This window comes from Pinus tabuliformis, chromosome X, assembly GCF_031772625.1.
Source record: "Pinus tabuliformis cultivar Carrire ecotype Pingquan chromosome X, CPIR1, whole genome shotgun sequence".
In the NCBI taxonomy this organism is placed as follows: Eukaryota; Viridiplantae; Streptophyta; class Pinopsida; order Pinales; family Pinaceae; genus Pinus; species Pinus tabuliformis.
The window spans coordinates 1,573,573,736-1,573,597,190 of NC_142308.1; positions in this window are offsets into that span (position 1 = coordinate 1,573,573,736).

Sequence of the window (23,455 nt, forward strand, 5' to 3'; positions counted from 1 at the left end):
GATAACAGGAAGAGTATCACTCACAGCCGGTACCTCAGGAGGAGCAGAAGACGGAGACCCTTGATCACTTGGAACAGGAGTCGATGGCTCAGCGAGGATGATGAACTTCAAACAGGACCTAAGGGAATCTAATGATAAAGGACCCTACTCCAACTAACGCACACAAGATCTAACCAGGTAATTTTAATCGTGGCCAAATAAATTTTAAGACGCATAGACACAACTTGACCTTTTCATGTTTTAAGAGTCGAGAAAAGGACAAAAAGGTGACTCTAGTCACCTTCGAATGTTTTGTGAGCTCGAAGTGACAAACTGCTCAAGTGAGCCTTTTCTTTTGAGGAGTCTGAAAAGGATCAAAAGTGATTACTCTGGAGAGACTAGGCAAAGGGTTTACCAAACAAATCCGTAAAACTGCATATACACCTTGGCAGTCATATGAAAACCAAGGACTTCCCGTACGGCAATCAATCTTCCCGAATGCTGTGTTCGGTGTGTTACAGCTTGTAAGGCGGTAGACATGGCTTCCTGTGGATAAAGGATGATAACCTAGTGGGGTCTCCCCTATATACGCGATGGTACTTGGGAGCTCAAGTCTGTGCTAGACCACTATCGAGTCACAAAAGGAGGAATCACCCAACCGTAGTGTGAAACAACAGTGACTAGGTTTAACGACGCCGGAGCACATCTCTAGCCTAGACCTCTAATCAGTGAGCGTTATGTTCCAATTCTTTTTTAAGTTCATTCAGTTCATTTTATGGTTGATCTTTAGTTAAGTTTCAATTTCCAGGTCCTACCGTATGTAATCTCTCACAATTCCCTAAATGCAAACTATATGCCAAAGAATATCATTTCGTTCGATGAATACTAACTACGAGAGAGTTGAGAATTTTTCAAACAAAATGACCACAAACAATCAAGAACCACTCTAATGCAGCTAATGACAAATAAACGAAACTTTTCTTTGTTTTAAATCACTTAATCAATGAAAAGCTTCTAATTTCAATTAACTAATGCAACGCAAAAGAGATTATTCGTTTCCTTTTCAATGGCAAAGTGCACTAAAAATTTTTTGAGAGATAGTAACACTGAGCAAAAAGATCAATTTCACTCAATGAGCACACAATCGAATCCCCAAAACACCAAGATAGTCCTTCAAACCAAGAAGAAAACACAAATACCTCTACGAGCTATGTAATCTAAGCCCAAACGAAGTCAAGCGAAATCCAAGCAGAAAAGGAGAAAATCACTTGAATACCAACAAAAGGCTTTGACAACTACTGAGCAAGCGTAAAAAGTAATCACAAAGTAGACTGGATGATCAAAGAACCCAAGACTCCTACGGAAGGCTCGATGCACAAAGCCACTAGATGCCCTAGGGCTAAAATGTGAAATCGACAGAAAAAGGCAAACACCCGAAGGATGAAGGTCTAAAACCAGTCAAACAAGGATCAAACACACTCCAGTAATTGAAAAAGATGCAGCAAAATACAAATCCAAGCTCAGAGGGCTTGAAGACAAGCGAACTGGAAAAGTTGACAGGCCTGGCGCGACTGTCAGGCTGCAACTCGCGCTTTTATGGGATTGGCGCAGGTTTTATTTGAGCAACTTGCGCCAATTGGAGTGACTGTAAGGCTAAAAAGCACGCTAATCGAGTTTGCTAAGTCAAAAACAAAAGCAAGTAACCTAGGGCTTGAAAACAGTATCTAGGCAAACCAGGGAGCAAGAAACAGCAAGAAATCCAACCCAGAAAGCTATCTAAGCAATCAAATGAGAAACCAAAGAGACAAGACTTCCCCAGCGGAGTCGCCAAATTGTTGTGGAGGTAAATCCTCTCTGCGGACAGAGACGATCCCTACTAGCCCAGACCGGGTCTAGCAACAATCACACAATGCTATCACGCAAGTCCCTAATTGCAAATAAAAAGTAAATGATGAGAACCTACTTGGATTCCAACGCTAGCATTCGTAGAAGAGATGTCGCCCTCGTTCCTTTGCCTTGGACGGTCACAATCCCCACGATCTTCGTGATTGGACACCTGCACATGCAAAGAACAACACGAAAACAAGCATAAAATCTAGTAGATGCAATTATATATCAGTCAGAAAAGATATAACTCAACATCAACATAAGACAATGAGAGTGGAACCATAATGATAGTCATCTATTATTAATAAATAACAAAGAAGAATACAACCATTGTTCTGACGTCAAATCCTCCTTTGGATGGGTAGTCAGCTACACAAGTCTTGCAAAGTTTGTTGGGATGAGGAACAAGCCTCTCTCTCTTTGGGTGACAAGAATCTCCTTACTTAGATTTGGCCTTATGGGTGCAAAGAAGGCTCTTGCAGCTTCAAACTCTCTATCACTATGCTAGAACTAGAACTACTGTAACTAGCTTGCTCAAGGCATAGAGGCAAGCTTTTATAGATAGAGAAGAAAGAGATAGAATCAACCAAATTATTCATGGGATTGGCTTTATCACTTGGAAACTTCCATGAAAGGTGGCAAACCACTTTCCCTTCTATGGAGATTTGAAGCCAAACCATCCTAGCTCAACATAGATTCAGTTGGTGAATGGGTTGAAGAGAACCTTCGGAGGTTTGTTGGTTAAAAAATTTACTCAATTCGGTTAGCGCGAGTGCGAGTTTGGGAAAGAGTGCCAATGGCGCGCCCTTTTTAGAGGATTTCCCTCATTGGTGCGGGCAGTAAACTGTGGACCCGCGCTAATGCAAAAAGAGTTGTTTTCATGGGTATTTTGCAGGAGATGTCTTCAGGGAAAATGAAGCTCATACTTAGAGGAATATGATGCAAGTGGTTTCAGGTCATGTCACTTCTCACAGGTCTCGAAATGAGTCCTCCAGTGTGCGGGTGAGGGATAATAGGGACGGTGACAAACGGTGACAAATTGCTGTGTAACACTTCAAACTCTCAGAATTCAGTATGAAACTCTTAAGATGCATAGTGATGAAAGCATAGCTAGTTACTTCCTATGTATAGATGAGGTTGTCAATTATATGAAGAATCTGGGTGAAGAAATGAAGGAAGTTACCTTAGTTGAGAAAGTTTTGAGATCCTTGTCTGCTAAATTCGAATCCAAAGTGTCTACCATAGAAGAAAAAAAGGATCTGCAGAATATAACTATGACGCAGCTTCATGGAATCTTAATTGCCTTTGAGATGAGAAAAGGAGTACCATCAGATATGAGAGAAGCCACATTCAAAGCTTCAACAAAAGGAAAGGAATAACACAATGAATCAGGACGTATTTGAGAATAATAAGATGAGGTAAATGTTGTTAAATAGCTTCAACAGGGTTCTAGAAGGTTTAGAGGTAAGTTACCCTTCAAATGTTTTTCTTGTGGCAGAGTCGGTCACTATGCTACTAGATGACCTCATAAAGATAAATTTGAAAAAGGAAAGGAATATGCAAAGGGAATAGAAAAAAATTTGTGAATAGAAGGAGTTATTATACTCATGAAGGTAGTGATGGTTTATCTAATAGTGTTGAAGATGAAACTGGACAAGATTACAAACTTCTCATGGCTTACGATGATGATAATTTTTTGGATGGTTTAGAAGATGAATACCTTCATGAAGAAATATCTAAACTCAAAATCTGTTTAGAAGAAAAGAATATGATTATAGATACCTTAACATACCAACTTGCTAAAAAAGAAAAACGCAATGAAAAACTAGAATGTGAAATTGTGGGTCTAAGAAAGGATCTTGAGAAAACGAAATCTCTCAATCTTAGATTTGCTAAAGGATAAGAAAATTTAAATGAAATTATCAAAGTTCAGCGTTCTCCTCTGATAAAGACAGGTCTTGGATATACTGAAGAAGCATCTCAATCACAAAAGTCATCAACCTCCACCAAAAACTATCTTGATGCAACAAAGGCCAGTTAACAGTATGACAATCGTCAGCAAAGGCATAAAGCAGATCACCAAGTAAATCAGACTCAATTTACTCCAAGGATTAATAGAAGCCACAACCAACCTCAGGTAAATCATACTCAATTTTCTCCAAAGATGAATATCAATAGAAACTATAATCACCAGGTCAATAGATTCGATAATCGCAAGAACTTCTTTAATGGGCAATGTTTTTCATGTCATAATTTTAGACACAAAGATGCTCAATGTGTTGCTTACAAAACCATCATTACTAGAGAAGCACGAAATCAAAGGAATGTAACAGGGATCCATAAAAGTTCCTATAATAACTTTTCTCTTCTTGAAAATGAAATAGAATTCTCAATCTGTAACAACTTTGGTCATGGAGAATCTGAATGCAGGAGAAAATTTCGGAAAACATCTCAAAAGGAGAAAACTCCATCAAACCCCAAGATATGGAGAAGGAAATAATCTCAAACAGAAAGATGTGATATAACCTTGTATGCAGAAGGGCAAGAAAATTAGTGGTACATCCATAGTGGATGCTCAAAACACGTGACAGGTGACAAAGAGAAGCTTCACTCATATAATGCCTTAGAAAAGGAAAAGAGTGTCTCCTTTGGAAACGACACTCCTGTTGTCATGAAAGGTAAAGGCTTTGTTTTCTTGAAAGAAAAGGTTAAAGATGGAAATGTTATGTATGTAGATGGTTTAAAGCATAACTTGTTGAGTGTCAGTCAAGTGTGTGATCAAGGAAATGAAGTGGTGTTTCAATCAAACAGATGTGTTGTTTGTGAGCTTGACATAGGAGAGACCGTGATCAAAGGTACAAGAACTCCAAACAACTTATACATACTCAACGAAGGACAACAACAGTGTTATCTAAGAAAAAATGATGAAAACTAGTTGTGGCATAGAAGATTGGGACATCTAAGCTTTTCTCAAATAAGAAAAGCATGCATATTCAAGGCTGTTCATGATCTTCTAGATATCAACATCCCAGAAAATACAATATGCAAACCATGTCAAATCAGCAAGCAAACCAGAGTTCACTTCATGGAAAAGGAAGGGTCAACTAGTAAGCCTCTTGAACTTGTCCATACTGATTTATGTGGACCATCGAGAAAAAAATAACCTCATGGAGAAGAATACTTTATTTTGTTCATTGATGATTTTTCCAGAATGTGTTGGATAGGTCTTCTAAAGCATAAATATGAAGCATGTGAAAAATTCCAAGCCTTCAAAGCTTTGGTTGAAAATGAATCAGATCGAAAAATCAAATGCCTCAGATCTGATCAAAGAGGGGAATTTACCTCGAATGAGTTCTTTGAATTTTGTGAACAACATGGAATAAAAAGGCAATTCGCCATTGCAAGGACTCCTCAGAAAAATGGAGTGGTAGAAAGAATGAACATAATTGTTCAACAAATGGCTCGAGCTATGCTATATGAATCTGGAACTCTTGCAACCTTCTGGGGCGAAGCTACATTCACTGCCATAACTATTCTCAAACAAGAAAATATTCCGCTAAATAGCACTCAAACTCCACATGAACTTTGGTATGGTAAGAATCCTACTGTAAAATACTTTAAAGTTTTTGGAAGAAAATGTTATATCAAAAGGACTGATGAAAACTTGGTAGGTTTGAACCCAAAGCAGATGAAGGTATTCTTCTTGGATATTCTTCCATAAGTAAAGATATAAATGTTATAATAAAATACTTGGAAAATTGTTGAAAGCATTGATGTTGTAGTTGATGAAGCTTGCAAAGATCCAAAATAGATAAAATCAATAGAAGATTATGACAATGAAGAAAATGGGGATTATTTTCCCACATCAAATCAAAATCATATTGAAGAAGAAACAAATGAAGCACCAGAAGAAGAGATAATGGTAGAAGAAAATACTCCATCTAGGTATGTTCGGAAAAATCATCCAGAAACTCAAATTTTAGGGGCAAAAGAGGCAGGTGTACAGACAAGAAGAACTATTACAGGGACCTCAAGCTATCTAGCATTACTATCCTCTACCAAACCTCAAAATGTAAAAGAAGCATGCAAGATGAATGTTGGGTCAAGGACATGGATGAAGAACTTGAGCAAATTGAAAAAAATGATACTTGAGAATTAGTTCCTAGACCTCATGATAAAAATATTATAGGAACTAAATGTATATTAAAAAGCAAGCTAAATGAAAATGGAGAAGTCATTAGAAACAATGCCAGACTTGTTTGTAAAGGGTATGCTCAACAAGAAGGTATAGATTTTGAAGAAACTTTTGCACCTGTTTCCAGACTTAAAGCCATAAGGATGTTTCTTGCTCTTTCTAACTTTCACAAATTCAAAGTATACCAAATGGATGTAAAAGCGACCTTCCTAAATGGAGATTTAGAAGAAGTTTATATTGAACAACCAGAAGGATTCATTCTTGGAAATCATTCAAAAATTGTATGCAGACTCAAAAAGGCCCTCTATGGTCTGAAATAGGCTCCAAGGGCCTGGTATTACCATCTTGACAAATATCTACACCAACAAGGTTTTACAAAAGGTTCAGCAGATAGCAATCTATATACAAAGATTGAAACTGATAAATTGCTAATTATTATTGTTTATGTTGATGATATCATATTTGGTAGCAATGAAGAATCTATGAATCAGAATTTTTCTTCAGTAATGCAGCAAGTATTTGAAATGTCCTAGCTTTGTGAACTTACCTATTTTCTTGGTCTACAAGTTCAACGAAATAAATATGGTATTTTTCTTTCACAAACCAAATATTTCAAACAAATCTTCAAAAGGTACGAAATGGAAGATTCTAAACCTGTATGTACCCCAATGGTAATAGGATGCAGTCTCAACTCAAATGATGAATCAACAGCAATACATCAACCAACTTACAAATCCATGATTGGCAGGCTGCTCTATCTAATAGCTACCCAACTTGACAACATGCATGCAGTAGGAATAGTTGGAAGATTCCAAGCAAATCTAAAGGAATCACACCTTCAGGCAGTCAAAAGAATTTTCAAATATCTTCAAGGAACTCAAGACTTTGGTTTATGGTATCCTAGAGATGCATATCTTACTCTTCATGCATATATAGATGCAGATTGGGTAGGAAGTGTTGATGGTAGAAAAAGCACTAGTGGTGGTGCATTCTATATGGCTTCTAGGTTAGTATCTTGGTTCAGCAAGAAACAAAGTTCAATTGCCTTATCTACAGCTGAAGCAAAATATGTGGTTGCTTCCTCTTGCTACACACAACTACTTTGGATGATGCAAACCTTGCAAGACATTCATATCATATATACTCCACCCATCTCCATTCTATGTGATAATACAAGTGTCTTCAATATTTTAAAGAATCTAATCATGCACTCCAAGACCAAGCACATTCCCATCAAATACCATTTTCTACGTGAACAAGTGCTTGAAAAAAAAGTCAAATTGGAGTATGTTCCCTCCAAAGAACAGGTTACCGATATATTCACTAAACCATTGCCCAGAGAAACATTTGAATATCTTAGACAAAAGCCGGGAGTAGTTGCTACATCATCCTGCTGTTAAATCTAACCTTTTTTCCAGAGAAAGGTTATTATACGCCTGTTTCATGAAGTTGAGTCGTGTACACATGCAGGTTTTTGTGGGACGGAGCGTATATGTTTTTCAGACAAGAAAAACAGTGGGGTAGGCTCTGATATGGGTGCTTTGTCTGATGTTGATGATCATAGTCTATTGATATGATCTATTCATTATTTTGTTTATCTAACTGACAAATGTGCCTTGATCATTTACTGTTAACAATGCACAGGTAGCACAGGTTCAAGGGTAGCATTAACCTTCACTCGCATTCTGCATTGTTGGCATTGTGGTTGCTGAGTCCAGATAAGGTTTTAGATATTCATACCTTTTTTTGCTTAAGCCATGTAAAACTATGGGATGTGATATGTCTTCTCATACATTTAAATGAGTCCTATTGGACAAATGATGAAATTTTTATCCCCACTTTGCATAAGATGGATGATGTAATATTTATTATTTCTATCATGTATAAACAACTAGTATATCCCCACTTGGTTGGGTGTATGATTCAAGTTTGGTATATCCCCACTTGGTTGGGAGAATGGATGTATATATGAGTCATTGGTGATAGGAAGGTTATACTCACATAGTTGAGTTATAAAGTCATGTTATTCTTTTGGAAAATATTTTTGCAGACTCTACTTGTGCTCAGGGGGATGGACAGTTTCAGTGCATCTCAGCACGTACAAAAGGGGAGCTCAATCAGAGAATTCAACATGTACTCAAGGGGAGCATGAACAACATAATGTATGTCAAAAGGATAGAATATATTGGTCTGCCCTTTGCACTTGATGTCAAAGGGGGAGAGTGTCTTGGTGTTGTTCTTGCCGTCAAGTCCAAAGGGGGAGATTGTTGGCATTATGATATAGGTGTTGTCTTGATGGCAACTCGCTTAGATGAAAGCTCATAGTGCAACAGGTCAAAGAATTACATATTAGACTACAAAGAATGAAGAAAGATAGGTATATATAGGTTCACCTTGTCCAGGTTGTGTATACACGCAGGTTTACTGAAAAAAATGTGCGTACACGTACGCATGCACTTTCACAGAAGGAAAAGTGCATATATCTTGGAAAAACAAAGTTTTTGGTCCAAGGTATTTGACCCAAGGTAATTAGTCCGAGGTATTTGGTCCAAGGTATTCGTCCTAAGTAGTTTTTGTCCATGGTATTGAGAAAGGCCTAAAACTATATAAGGAGGAGAAGATCATTAGGCCGAGGGTGCAAGTATTTTGAATATTTTATGAGGTGTTGGATCATATATGCAGGTTAATGAGCTTCTGATGGTTTGCCTGATCTGATCTAAGGAGGAACCTATATGGTTGATGAAGGCTGATGGATCGGGATGATAAAGGCTTAAAAGTATTCTCATTATGTGGCTTGATCTTGAAGAGTCTATATCTAAATAATGACGTGTGTTTTATTTTGTAAATGTGATGATATGGGTATGGCTGAAGTCCGGAATAGTTGTGATGTTTTAAGTTAGCATATACAGATCTATACGTAGGTTCACTTTAGTAAAAGAGCGTATACATGCTGGTTCAGCATATCAAAGTAGCGTATACATCATAAATTGGAATTTGTAGATCTGTACGCTGGTCCCTTTGGTAAATTTCCGTATACACGCTAGTTTGACACATGGAAGTAGCATATACCTTATGAAGCATGATGTTTAAAGTTTTAGTTGTTTCTGTTTACTGTTACAGAGTTTTAGGTTCTGCTTTGTGTTGTGGTGACTGTATTCTAGAAACAATGTTTTGAATGATCAGATTGATTGATTGTTATTTGCTTCAGTGATGATGGGTTGTTAGTGATTCAGTTGTGGTTGATTTAGAAAGTGATGATTGAGTTTCATTGATTGGTTGATGTAGATGTATTTGATGGTTGTATTGCAGTTATGATTTTCTGAGTTTCAATGTTGTTGATGGGTCCAGTATGAAAACTGGATGAAACGTGGCCTTCAGATTGTGGTGTTGTGTTCCAGGAGTATCCAGTCTGAAAAATTCATGAAATGTGGTCCCCGGTGGAAGAGTGGATTTTTCTGTAGGCTGGCACCTACGTACTAGTAAACATATTGGCTAGTACAAGAGATAGGGGGTTGTAGCTCCCTTCCAGTAGTAGTTGGCGAATAAGAGAAGGTTGTAGCCTTCTGCATGTGGGTGCTTGCATACTGGTATGAGTCTACACCAGTACAAGATTGTAAACAGATTTTCTTATTATTAAAAGAAGACAGAGACGATAGCAGCAGGTGGTTTTTACCCACATTGGGTTTCCACCTTATATCTTGGTGTTCATGTGTGTTTCTTATGTGTGATGCTTTATTCTGCTTTTACTGCACTGTCTAATAAATCTCTGATATACTAGTTAAAGCTCAATACATGATAAATTGTCTAAATCAAAAGTTCTCTGCATATACGTTGGTTTCTTTAAGTACAGTCACGTGTACACACTAGTTCACTTAGCTGAAGTAGTGTATATAAATCTGTTTGGGAAATAAAATTATAGATGTAATAATACTGATTCACCTGCCTCTTAATATTATTTCCAACAGCTCATCAGTACCATCTATCTATCCATATCCCACTCACTTTAAAGTATATTTTTCAATGAATTTTGTCTAAATTGCACCAAAGGTTTGTGGGATTAAGTTATTGCATCTACACAATCTAAGTGCCCAAAAGGATTTTATGTCGTTGAATCTATTTATGTAATTAAAAATAAAATTTAAATAATGAAAATTATAGAGACAAAATTTTCCCCTCAAGAAATTTAATCCCTCTCAATACTTAGTAAATCCATAATAAAATAAATTAATGTTAATATATACATAAAACCAACTAAACAAGAAGAATTAAATTATTACATTAATAGTTAACATTATTTTAACCACTTTATGGGTGTAGCACTCACTTCAAATAAACTAGAACAACCACATTAATATATGTGGTTGATATATGCACATAGGCTTATGTGATCCATTTTAGTAAAAATGGTTGATATAGACTTATATACTTATATCAACCACATTAATAATTATTAGTGAAATGATGGGAATATAATATTCATATTGAATTTAAGATTCATATTTAATTTATTTCCAATAAAATTATTGAAACTACAATTTGGAAATTATTTATTTTCAAATTCTTAAACTAATCAAGAACATGCGTCCTTATTATACCTCATCAATGCCATTCTTTAAAATTTAAATTACTTGATCACCAATCTATATATAATTAGCATATTTCTTCAGATTAGGGTATTAAGAAATAATATTTCTACTGAGATCCATCCATCTTAAGCACAGATCTAACATGAGCCGAGAGAGTTACAATTTCTTCAGGTGCAAACTTATTTTAGAGTGTAAAAACAAATGTGTAATTTTTTATTGTTTAAATTGTATTTTTGAATGTTATATAGATTACATAACATGTGCATTGAGCAAGTTGCACATTAAACATTTCTTTTATTATTAATATATTTTTAAGTATATGTAAAATATTAATTGATATTAAAAAAAAAAATCATAACTCACATTAGATATTTTATTCTATACAACATTAAATATATTCTTTTAACATTTTTTTCAATATATAAATATATTTTTGAAAAGTATAATATTTAAACATCTTAGTCACATATTTTTTTTACTTCTATTTAATTTACATGAAATTATATTAGATCATATGGACAACTAACAAAATATGCATAGCAATTTTTTTTTATTATATCCGACATTGTTTTTCTATTTAGATATATTTTGTTCTTTTAAGAGGGATGGATATACTTACATATCGCCTTCACACTAGACCGTAAAATGAGCCTGTCAGCTTAATCACTCGGTAATATTTCCTATAAGTGTTTTAAAATAATTCTTAAGTATGGTTGTGCTTATACAACTCATGCCATTCAATATGATTAAATAATTATTACCCATAGTTGTGCTTGAATGATTAAATTCATTTAATTCATTTCACTCACTATGATTAAACAATTTGTACCCATATTTGTTCTTGAATAATTAATTTCATTCAATATGATTAGTATTTTTCTTCATGATTATGGTTTTAAGCAGCAAGATATTTCCTTATGGCAAATTATGTGGTTAGCTTGCTTGAGCAGTATTGCTTATAAGTGATTTAAAATAATTATTTCCTGTTGTTGAGATTGAACAACTCGTTTCATTCAATAATTTTACTTCCAATCGGTAATGTAATCCCCAATGACAACATGAAAGAAATAAAAGAGGTATTTATTATACTGGGTGAAAATAGAAGAAAATAACGCTTCTAGCTTACTACACATATTGAAAACAAGGGGGTTAATATTTGGATACACATTTAACTAGTTTTTTCTCATTTAATACATGTTCAAGGATTCATATTATTAAACACTTTAATTTTAGACAATTCATGATATCATGAGATGCTTATGGACCATCTTGAAAATATACCATGTTTATCAAAAGAAATTAAAGCAATGGATAAAATGGATAGCATGTAAGTATTTGATTATCAAAACAAATAAAAAAATTCACTTAATTAGAGCTTATAGAAATTTTTTCAAAACATTCTATTAATTGAGATAATGTGTGACTAACCAACAAAAAATGATAAAAGTGTGTGTTGGTGAAGAATCAACAAAAAATGGATCTTGATTGCAACTTCTTGTTCTAGAGACAACATTCCTGAGGAGGATTCAGGGAGCTAGTGGCCTGGAGGAATTGGGGAGACCAAGGAAATGAAGGTAAACTGAAAGATGTCTCTCTTAACAATTTTAGAATTCCTCTAATCATCAGGATTGTTCATAGTTACTAGCCTTCTTCTACTCTCCCTCATCAAGGATGAACTAAAAGCATTAAAGAAGAGAAACCATTGAGCTCCCAAATGAGGTGAGTAATATCACAATAAGCTTGCAATACAATAGAAATGTTTTGTATCGAGGGGGGGGGGAGAGGGGGGACTACCTGAAAATCATTTAAAGATTAGCAAAGAATGTTTCGAGCGGAATTGTAAATTTTTGGCTCTAGTTTAATCTACCTTGGTGTCGAATCTATCACTATTGTGTGAACACATTATTGGAAGCATATTAAGAATTGAAGGAAGACTGAAAGAATTGTTTAGGCATGGTGTTGCTGGTTGGATCGCCGACTATAACAGGTTTTCTAGACATCTGTAAAAGTGCCTAGTCATGGCTCTTTCCAAATTAAAATTCCATGACAACAATTGGGTAGTTGTGGGTGGGTGTAGGGAGTAAAATCCAAATAAACAACAGCACAAGGAATTAAAGGAAGGAAGATAAGGAGTGACAAAAATACACCTGGAGTATAAACATTGGGATTTGGTTGTGAGAAAAAATTCCTCCCATAATTCCAGTTGGAATAACATATTGGTTGCACGCTTCATTAATTAACTAGCCAAAAAACCTTCAACATCTAGATTGTGTGGAATTGGCGAGAATTTGAGTTTTTCTATTTAAAACAAAACGTGCAATAGAAAATGTTTGCCAAATTGAGGTTTGCATCAATCATAGTACACCATATCTCTCTTCATTCAATGGTGGTGGTTAGCCACACCTACATAGATGTTAGAATACAGGATAGATTATGGTGAACCAATCATAGATCTCTTACAGAAACAAGTGAATGAGATTGGTTGAAGAACGAAATATGAACTGGTGAACGTGATTGGTTGGTCAATTTTTACAACATTACAAGCTAAGGAGTGCTATGATCGCTAAAGACAAGTCATCATCTGTTGAAGATATGTGGACGAGGTGAATACTGATGACATGGTGTCGCAATCATCAGTATTTGAGGAGATTAGGGATATGGAAAAATAATTGAAGTAACTAGAGCGGCTGAAAAAAAGAGCGAAATATGTAGGGGAATCCCTATAGCCACCACTCAAAAGGTGATTAATATCTAGGGGGAAGAAAGCAATGATCACTTCAAGGCTCAGAATGAGGATGTACATAATAATTTTGGATATTAGGGATATTCGAGTGACATTCAGGGCACATCGCAAGGAGTCAACTCAAAAGGTGGGTAAATAATTTTTTTTAGATGTAACAAGACAATCAAACCTATAAAATAGATTAATAAGATAGTGTTTGGAGCCGACAGATATTGATATGAAGTCAAAAAACTAAAAATCAAGGCACTAGTGGGTAGGTGGGTTTTCAATCAAATGTCCTATGAATAAATGAAGAGTTGGGTGGAGCCAAGATGGTTTGCAATCCTAAAATACAGACCTCGGATCATTATGTTCCAAAACTCTAAAGATGCAAATATTATTTACAAAATCCTCATGGGTCAAGGGAAGAGGATTTGTCTCCCTACAGAGGTGGAAATTTAGATTCAACCCTACAAAAGACAAACCATGCTAGAAAATATTATCAGTTAGGCTTCCTATCTTACCACTGGAACTTTGGATGGAGGAGGAAATAAGCATAATGGTAAGAAAATGAGGGAAACTATATTACCTAGATGAAGCTAGTCTAGGTGGGCTTGATAAGATAACAACATGGATCTTGATTGAAAGAATTTTTTCTGGGGGTCTTCCAACATAAGTCAACATATATTGGGGTCCCTACTCTCGAAGGAAGGTAATTGACTACAAGGGTGTCTTGTTTCGCTGCCTATTCTATCATAAAATAGGTCATCTAATGGCAGTCTTCCCTGGCTGACATAGATGCGATATACAAGGTGGAAGCATGCAGGAAGGGATCTGAGATAAACATACAAAACTTAACCAAGAGGTAGGTTATTTTTCTTTATCTCCTCCCAATATCAGGGATGACCCTGCTCCCACAATTAATAACCCCTCATCGCCAATAGACCTGAGTCTCCTCAAAATACAACCCCTGCATCCTCTTACGAATTCTCCCTTGCTCTAGAATATCTAGCCCAATTCTACCCCACATCACTCCAACCCCATTATCAAATCATCAACCATAGTTGCACAAGCTCCAACCTTAGTCATAATTTATTCTGATAAGAACCCTCCCATCAAAAACTCTTCTAGAAAATTTAGAGTTGTCAAGACCCATGAAGAGGAGGAATCCTTGCAGTATGACAACTCCCTAATAAAATTTAGAGCACCCTTGGGCGAAACTTTCTCTCCATTCACAAAACATGTGGAGTTGGAGGTTTTGGCTTAGGGATATTTTTGCATCCTAAAACCCCTCACTATCAAGTAATCCTTCTTCATTGAAGACAAAGCATACTAGAGCTTAGTGAATCGAAAAAATGTCACCATAAGGAAAATAGGAGGGGCAAAACACAACAAATATTTTAACCTCACTATGTCTCCCTCAAACCTCCTAGATCATTCAGAGAGCCCTTGGAGGGGAATGCATCTCCCTCAATCAAGCCTTCATCAATCTGGATTGATCCAGAAATAGAAGTGGCCTTGAAATAGCTCGAAACTCAAACTCATCATATGTAAATGCAACTAGTACTATATCGTAGTGCTCATCTCCCTGATTCTAATGGTATGAGCGACACTCAAATCCGAGTTCGCATGCTCAAGTTATAACTGGTCAAAGTGTTGGTCAAACTAGGCCAAGTGGAAATCACTAACGAGGAAACAATTTGGCAAAGCCCCAACACACAAAATTCGGCCACCAGAATGGGTGAATTTGTTGTCTCTTTAATTTGTCTAATAACCCTTAAAATCCAGTGGGATTTTTTGAACCATATATATATATATATATATATATATATATATATATATATATATATATATATATATATATATATATATATAAAATAAAATTCTGGGGTGGCGAGCCACCAACCCCACCACCCCACAATGGCATGTGACATTACATTATATACAAGGAAAATATATAGTGGGCTGGGGCTGTAGGTGGCCCAGACACCTCCCACAGTCGTGCTCCAACCAACAATACAATGGAGCCATGTAAAGGGAGCCAGCGGGAGTTGAACCCACTTGGACCACGTGGGTGGCCCCAATTATCACCAAACGTTGAAACCATGTGAAAAAATCCATTAAAATACATATGCCATTGTTTAAAATTGGGATGGGTGGGTTTTGAACCCAACACATCCCTAGATAACTCGCCAATGACTTGTTTTTGAAATGTCTGACCACAAACTTATATAAGAACCTAAAATCATTTGCCTTGGGAACCGGCAGAGGGAGGACTTGTGGAACCATGAGTATATCAGAGGAGTAGAACCATGAGAAAGGAATCTTGCTAGATGGTGTTTAGATTCCCTTGGCAGCCAGAGGTTCCAGTGTTAGGTCGACACAAGTTTATAGTCAATTTTACACGTTTTCTTGCCAAGAATCCAACTGTATAGTTTGTTTCTCCATCCAAGGTCTCTCTTTTCAGGCCATCATCAAAAGTGGAGGTATAAGGTATCATTTTTGTAAAGGTTCTTGTAAATTATTTCTTTGCTTTCATTTAATGAAGGAATGCCTTCCCACTTTTAGTAGGGCCCCAAGACATAGCCCATATTGGGTAAACTCTGAAATCAAATCATTGTGACTTTGATCTCATGTTTGATTATGATTTCCGATTCTTTTCATGTGTTTAAGTTACCTCTTTATAAACTATTTTATATGCAATTCTGTATGCATCCATGAAGTAAAATATCTGGATCAAGTTTGGTATCAGAGCATGCCTTATTGATGCTATTTGCATGAGTGAATGATAACCAGGAACAAGCTCCAAAGAGGAGAAGAAAAACTTAAGTCCTTTGATCTCGAAGCGGGGTGTGAACCATCAAGATAGAGCATGGCAGATGAGGAAGCTCGAATGGAGGAAGAGTGAAATTATTGCAAGATATTCTTCACCAAGGCAGAGAAATTTGACAAGCTGTTTGCAGAGTATGAGAAGACAATCAAGCTTGGGAAGAAAGAGCCATATGACCATGCATCGATAAATCATGAAGTTAGAAGAGGAGAGCTTCTTTAACTTCCCTCTCCATCCTCTAGTGATAATTCTTCTTCTTCTTCTTCTTCTCATCACTCTAACATGCATCATAGGAATACATCTAAGAAGCCATTTTTTAAGATAGATGTAAAGTTTGGTTTTCTCACATGTAATGGAGATTGTAATGCATACAAACTAAACAATTGGATTAGATAAATTGAGGTTTAGTTTCAGATTCATCTGATCGAGGAAGATGAGGCCAAGATCCAATTAGCATCTCTTTGTTTAAGTGGCAATACTCTCATCTAGTGCGAGAGAGAGTTGCAGAAAGGTAGAAAAAACTTGGGTAATCTCCTTTCTTCTTGGTGCAATTTTATTTTTTCATTAAAAGATAATCTTTATCCTTCGGGTTATTGAAAAAAGGCTTTAATGGAATGGAAATATTTAAGACAAGGAAATGGTCAAAATGCACAAAGATTTATGAAAGAGTTTAGAAAACAAGCATTGAATTTTGGCATTTCACTTGATTCGCTCAAAAGTGTAACAAAGTATATTGGTGCTTTACATAGTTACATCAGACATTCTTTGTTATTATTTCAGCCTAATACTATTGATGTGACTAGTGCAAAGGACATTCACCTTGAATGAAGGGGCAAGAATGATAAAGAAGAGAAACCAAAGAAATAATTTTTCAAACCTCATAATGGCTAGTTCAAAGCAAAAGGTAAGGGAAAGGACAAGAAGGAAGCTACAACCAAGAAGGAGGAAGGAGCAAAGTCATCTTGCGCACATTTCAAGAAGGAAGGCCATGATGATGAAAAATATTGTAAATTGCATTCGAAGTTGAAGCCAAAGAGATTTGGTGGGAAGAACAAGAAAAAGACGGTGGCAACCATGCAGGAGGACCTTGGATCCAATTCTGGTGATGAGACACTGATCACAACAATGGGTACACAAGATACTCTTTCTCTTCATGCTAATTCTGAATTGCATGCAAGTAGAAGTTCTCCAAGTTAGCCTCTTGTTAATGAGCAAAAGATAATTCAATTGTAAAAGTACTAAAGTTGAAACCTTCTTTGATCCAGGTGATGAGCTCCAAAAATGGATAATTATATGGGCTCATTCAACCTCCTAATTTGACTTAATCCACCATTCTCATTGTTTATTGCATGTTTTTTATTATATTTATGCTAATAGAGTGAATTGGGTTAGTCATTATGCCAACAAGTCTAATGGGTGCTTTGTGCAGTTTTTTGGTCAATTTTGAGACAAAATCAAAGGTTTTAATGAGCACTTGGCAGCCAAATTCGTGGAAGAACAAGGAAGAGGATTTCTAGGGAGGTGTCCCCTTCATTTATGGGCCCTTACCTCAAATTCTCCACCATCAACTCGGAGTTCAAGGGCGACCACATCAATTATCACAAGGGCAGCCGAGCAAGGGCTAGCAAAGTTGTTGTTAACTACAAGTTTTGGCAGCCAAGTTTCTAAAATTTAGGAGGGCTATTGGGGTCCTCAATTTGTATAGATAAGAGGGCTAAGCACCGCATTTGGGTTGGTAGAAGTTAGCTAGTTGGTAGTCCAATTTTAGTCATTTTTTTAGTCATTTTTAGGCAGTAGGTTACCTCTGCATTTCAGCATATTTTTGAGCTTTTCCTTGTGGACAGTTTTTGGAATGTAACTATTATTTTGATCAATAAAGATGAATCCAGCTTTGCACCAGCTCTAATCTCTCCTAGGAGGCTGTAGCGCTTGGGGTTGGGCCCAACCCAAGTGCTCAGTACCTGCTTTGTTTACTTTTATGTGTTTTTGCTGCATTCTTAGAATAAAATCTACTATTTATATTTAAATATTGTTTTGTTGTTTAGGTTGCTTTTGATGATTAAAAAGGCTTTTCATGTTAAGATTTATTTTATAGGTTAATAATAGAGAAGATATTCAGAAAAAGGCTATCAAGCACCTTGATCTCACGTCTCCCTCAGTGGGACCATGAGCTGGGACCAAGGTGTCCTTGCTGCCACCAAAAACACTGTCTTTGCTTCATCATGCAATTATTAGTCTTAGATTCTCATTTGCAGAAGTTGATACCAGTTGTGGTTACATGCTCAGGTTCATGATTTCTTAGTTTGCACAACTATTTCACATGATTTCGTTGCAAATAAACTGTTGTTCATTTTCTTTACTGTTATTTAGGTCAAATTAGGTTAAAACAACTAGATCTTTGGTTTTCTTCGTCTTTGTTGGTTAGTTTTGAAAAAAAATGTGCAGAGCGCCTATGAAACCTCCTCTCCTACCCTTACCCCATCCATGAAACGTGATTCATCCTCCAACTTAGATTCTTACCTCTCATTTGCTACATTTTCTCCCTTTGCCCTAATTTACATATTTTTGTACAAGATTGCTCTACCCCTCCTTGAACAAATCCAATCACCTTAATCACTCCCCAGCCTCATGTGCCATATCCTGGACCTCCTCAAACCCTTATCTCACCTCCATACCCACTTCTTCACCTTTCTTCCTCCATCAACCCTCCAAAAGTCCCTTTCGGAACATCCTGTAGAAATTACAGAACATCTTGTAGAACCCTTGTAGACTTCCTCTAGAAGCTCACGAAAGCGGTTTCTTGATATCCGATCACTGTGAAACACTCTGGAAGGGTGCTAGGGACCCCTTAGGCCCTCTTCTAACCTTCCCAGCCTCCTGCAAGCATTTCCTTTCACCAAGCAACCTCTGCACAGTCAAAAACAGTTAAAGCACATGCACAATAATTCTGCCAACTTACTCAAAAATACAAAAAGATGTTTCTTTTCAGATTTCACTTCAGAAGTAGCTTAGTCACATGCATTTTACCTTTGTAAGATTCAATTGCATTCCTTTCTGTATCTTTCATCATTTTTCTTGCACCAGTAGGGTTAGTCGGTAAAACTAGGGTTTGCTAGGGTTTGCAGTTCGTTTCAGCTTTTCGCTTCTTTCTGCAAGTAGATTAACCTCCTTTGAGTTAGCTTTCATCCATCAGTTAAAAAGCTTCTTCTAAGAGCTCATAGAAGTTTGCTTAAGCTCCTAGCGGACTTGTGCCAGTTGACCAAGTGATAGCCGCGGCAAGAGCTAGTACTTGTGCATACAACACCGTCGCTTCCAACTTTGTTACGAACTACAGGGTTGATAAAAGTAAAGAAGGGAGTCCCATGAGTTACAGCATTATTGCTGTAATATTAGGTCCTGTTATCACTCAGGTTGTTCCCCAAAAGCAGTGGAAAAGGGAATACGGCCGAGGTAACCACTAACCAGTCTTTTAGCTGCAAATTCTAGCCAATTTGCAACCAGAGAGGGCTCTCTCTTTATAATTTAGCTTTGTTTTGTTATATGTTAGGCTAGTTATGAAGTGAAAGTAATTGTTTGGTGTTTGGAAGGTGACATTCAATAAAACAGAGCTGCAAAATATGAGAAGTTCAGACCATTGGGTTAATGGAGTCAGTGAAAATGAATTTCTGGGTACGGTTTATTAGGCAAAAGGAGGAACTATAGAGCAAGATAATTAAACATAGAACAATTTTCAAGATATAACAAGATGAAATGAAGTCAGGGAATGAAAGGCAATTAAGAATCTTTCATTGTGCTAACAGAGGGAAAATGAATAAATATTACCAAGGAGCAGTTAAGAATTCCTTAATTATATTCAGAGTGTAAGAACCAGGGAGACAGGAACAATCAAGAATTCCTGCCTATGCTAGTCCTGTAGAAAACATGAAAAATGACAGGAATTGAGCACAGAGTACAACAAAGTAAATTCTGGGCTACTCTTTTTTCCTACAATTTAGAACATGACATATAGATGATATATAAGACACAGGAATAGTAAAACAAGAGTTAAAAAGACTTATTGATCCATGGGGTAACACGAGAATTCTGCAACATATTCCTTTGCCATTAATTCCACAACCAACAAGTTCATCAGCAAAGCATTCCGTCAATCTTTATTTAGAAGAGTTCTCAAAATTTGCAGCGCAGGTCCATAATGATATTCATCAACCAACCCCCAATACATCTCTAGGGGAGGTATTTATACAAAAAAAGAGTTACAAAATATCTCATAGAGAAAATATCAAGTAATAACTTTATCCATCTACTTCTTTAAAGGAAATAAATGACATTGAAAACAGAGGGCAATGAATGTAGGAGTAACTTTTGCTGTAGTGGATGCCTTAGGTGGTTTGCTATACTTGACTTTTTGACTCAACAAGTAAGTTGGTAGCTGTCTCTTCAATTGCGTTCCTGTGTTGCTGTCACAGCCCTGTCTTCTATGCGTGATTTTGCCTTTACGTATTTTAGTGTGAATTCCTTCATTTGTCATTTTTATTTTTCTGATATGTGAAACTTGCATTTGAATTTGATTATATGTAAATGATCAAAGAGAACAAGCACCAAAAACTACCTTGGTAAAACCTCCAACATGTTCTGCCACCACTGGTTTGTTGGCAACTGGTGTCTTTGTAATTTTATCAGTATTTCATCAGCTTCACTATACCTATAGAAATTGGGTTGGACTTCAAAAAGATGTGTTATTTCATGCTCAATGTAGAATAGATTTTCCAACTTGTCATATAAGCTTTGTCCAAGGGAGGCACTATGTCTTCTGAAGTGCTTGATGATGCTGTGATCTGATTTGCAACATATGTATTCACCCTGTGAGCATACTTTTCATGTGTCAACAGCCTCTGATTGCTAGTTAACAAACTGGGTAGACCCCTTTGCTGCAAGGATGTAAACTTTTCTATAAAATCATTTATTTCTACCTGCATTTCTTGACATTTTCTCTCCAGATTTTGCACAAAATTCTTCATAGTCAGCACCTTTTTAATTGTCAAAATTGTACCTGTTCTGTCTCTGATATCTAGAGCTGCTAGTTGCTCTCTGGTATGAGTATTCAAAAAATGAATTAGTCTATTGGCCTGCTCGGGCATGTTTCTCAATAATGCTCTGGCCTTTTGAATCTCCACTCGGGCTATTTCTATCAATTCAATTTTCTCATGAATTGTTTGAATTGATCTCCATTGATCAGTGATGGACTGGCCAATTTTAGTCCACAAAATTATCTTGATTTCTGACAGAGTTTTATGAAGAGTAAGGTCTTTCTCCAAGGATTTTACCTTACTTTCAAAGGCCTTTACTTCTCTTGTTTTTTAGCCACAGTTATATTTTATTTATCATAGCTTACCTCCAACTTGGCAGTTTTTCTTTGGCTTCCTTTAGCTCTGCCATTTGGAGTTCTAAGGCCTTTATTTCCTCCATCATCTTTTCCATGCTCATGTTGGTATCTGGTACTGTTGTTGTGGCTGCTGCTGAAGTATCTATGGCTGAGGTACCTGTTGTCGATGCTGGGGCGGTGGGAGGGACTGACGTTGTTGCTGTAGGAGGAGTAGTTGTAGCTATTGGGCCTGTTTGAGCTGGCTGAGAGGCCAACTCTCCCTGTTTTTCCTGCAATGCCTTCTCCAAAGCCTGCTCTATGTCACTTAGCCTTTGATTCATTTTTATTAATAGCTCCATCATATCTTCTTCTTCTTTTTCTTTCACCATCTCTGTGGCTTGTGGATGCATAGTAACTGGCAGTTTTAACTGTTTCTTGAGGGCAGCTATGTCATCCTCCTTTTTCTTTATCAGTGCGTTTATTGCCTTGGGATCCTTGGGATTATGTCCCAAATCAATGATGATTTCTTCCAAGGACTTTATCCTGTTGTCCTTGGCCAGAGAGGATACCCTTTCCAAGTCTAATTGAGCAGATGTATTATTTAGTGAATTTTGCAATTGCTGAGCTAGTATGGCTTTATCTGCTAAAGTATAATAAACCATCTCACCAATTTGTTTGTGCATCTCAACCTATTCCAAAGGGTGAATGTCTTTGGACAGAGCCTCTAGGTTTGTTCTAATATAATCGGCAGCTGACTATGGCTACTGCACTGTGGGCTTGAAATGACTCAAGATCAATTTCCCTTCCTTGATATCATAAGCAGACATCAATCTCTGTTGCTTGGCCGGAGTCATTTTGAGGAACTAATCGTAAAGATTCATTCTTATTGGCTCATTTTGTGCCTTGATCTCCATGAATGGCCTCTTAATATCTGAACTTTGTTTGCTTTGTGGCCGTGCTGATGAGATTTCGATAATAGGTTGCTTTCCAAATTGCTGACCATGAGAACTGGTAGGTGATTCTGTCCCTAGGGAAACTAATGGGCTGGCTGCCCTTTCACTTCTTGGACTTTCAATAATCTCCTCAATAACTTCCTCTTCAGGTAGAGGATCCACTCTCTGCCTTTTTGCTTCTTGTTGTTCTGCTGGCCCACTTATTGATGTGTCCTCTTCCCAGTCCCTTTTTCTGCCCTTCTCCTCATTGAGAGGAGTCTGCAATGTTGGAATCTCTAGTGCATGGGTTTGGGCAGAAGGAATTTTCCCTTGCCCTTGGTGCTGTGATGATGTAGGTTGATCTGTGACTTCTTGTTGTTCTGAATGCATCACTTCTTTGCCTTTGGATGTGCATGCATGAGGAGTGTCTTCTTGGCTAGGTTGCTGTGGAGTTGTAGCAGCTGATGTGCCCGCTCCAATGTGTTGAGGCAATTTGAAAGAGACCCGTCCAAAAGAGTCCAGGTCAAGAGTTTTTTCAAGGTTTTTCATTGCCTGCTCCATTTTCTCTTCTTCAGTAATCTATTCTACCAATGTACCTTCTACCCATTCATCTTGATTAGCATACTATTCTATATCAGGGATTCTACAATGTTCATAGCCTGATAGCCTGTATTTTGTCTTTCTATCATTGATAAATCCTTTTGGGTCATAGGGTACCCACCAAAAGCTCCCTTTTAGCTTGAGCTGCTCACTTAATATCTTCTTAGCATCTTTCCACCCTTCCTTTTTGTTAATGATGAGGGGGCCTAGTTGGTTTCTTAGCTTCAACTGAGCCTTTTTCTTGGCCTCATAAAAATGAGTCAAATCTGAGCTAATAAATTGCCTAAAGTATTCAAGGGAAAATAATCTCATAGGCACATATCTTGGCAGCTTGTAGGGGCACAATTCACAGCCATAAATCC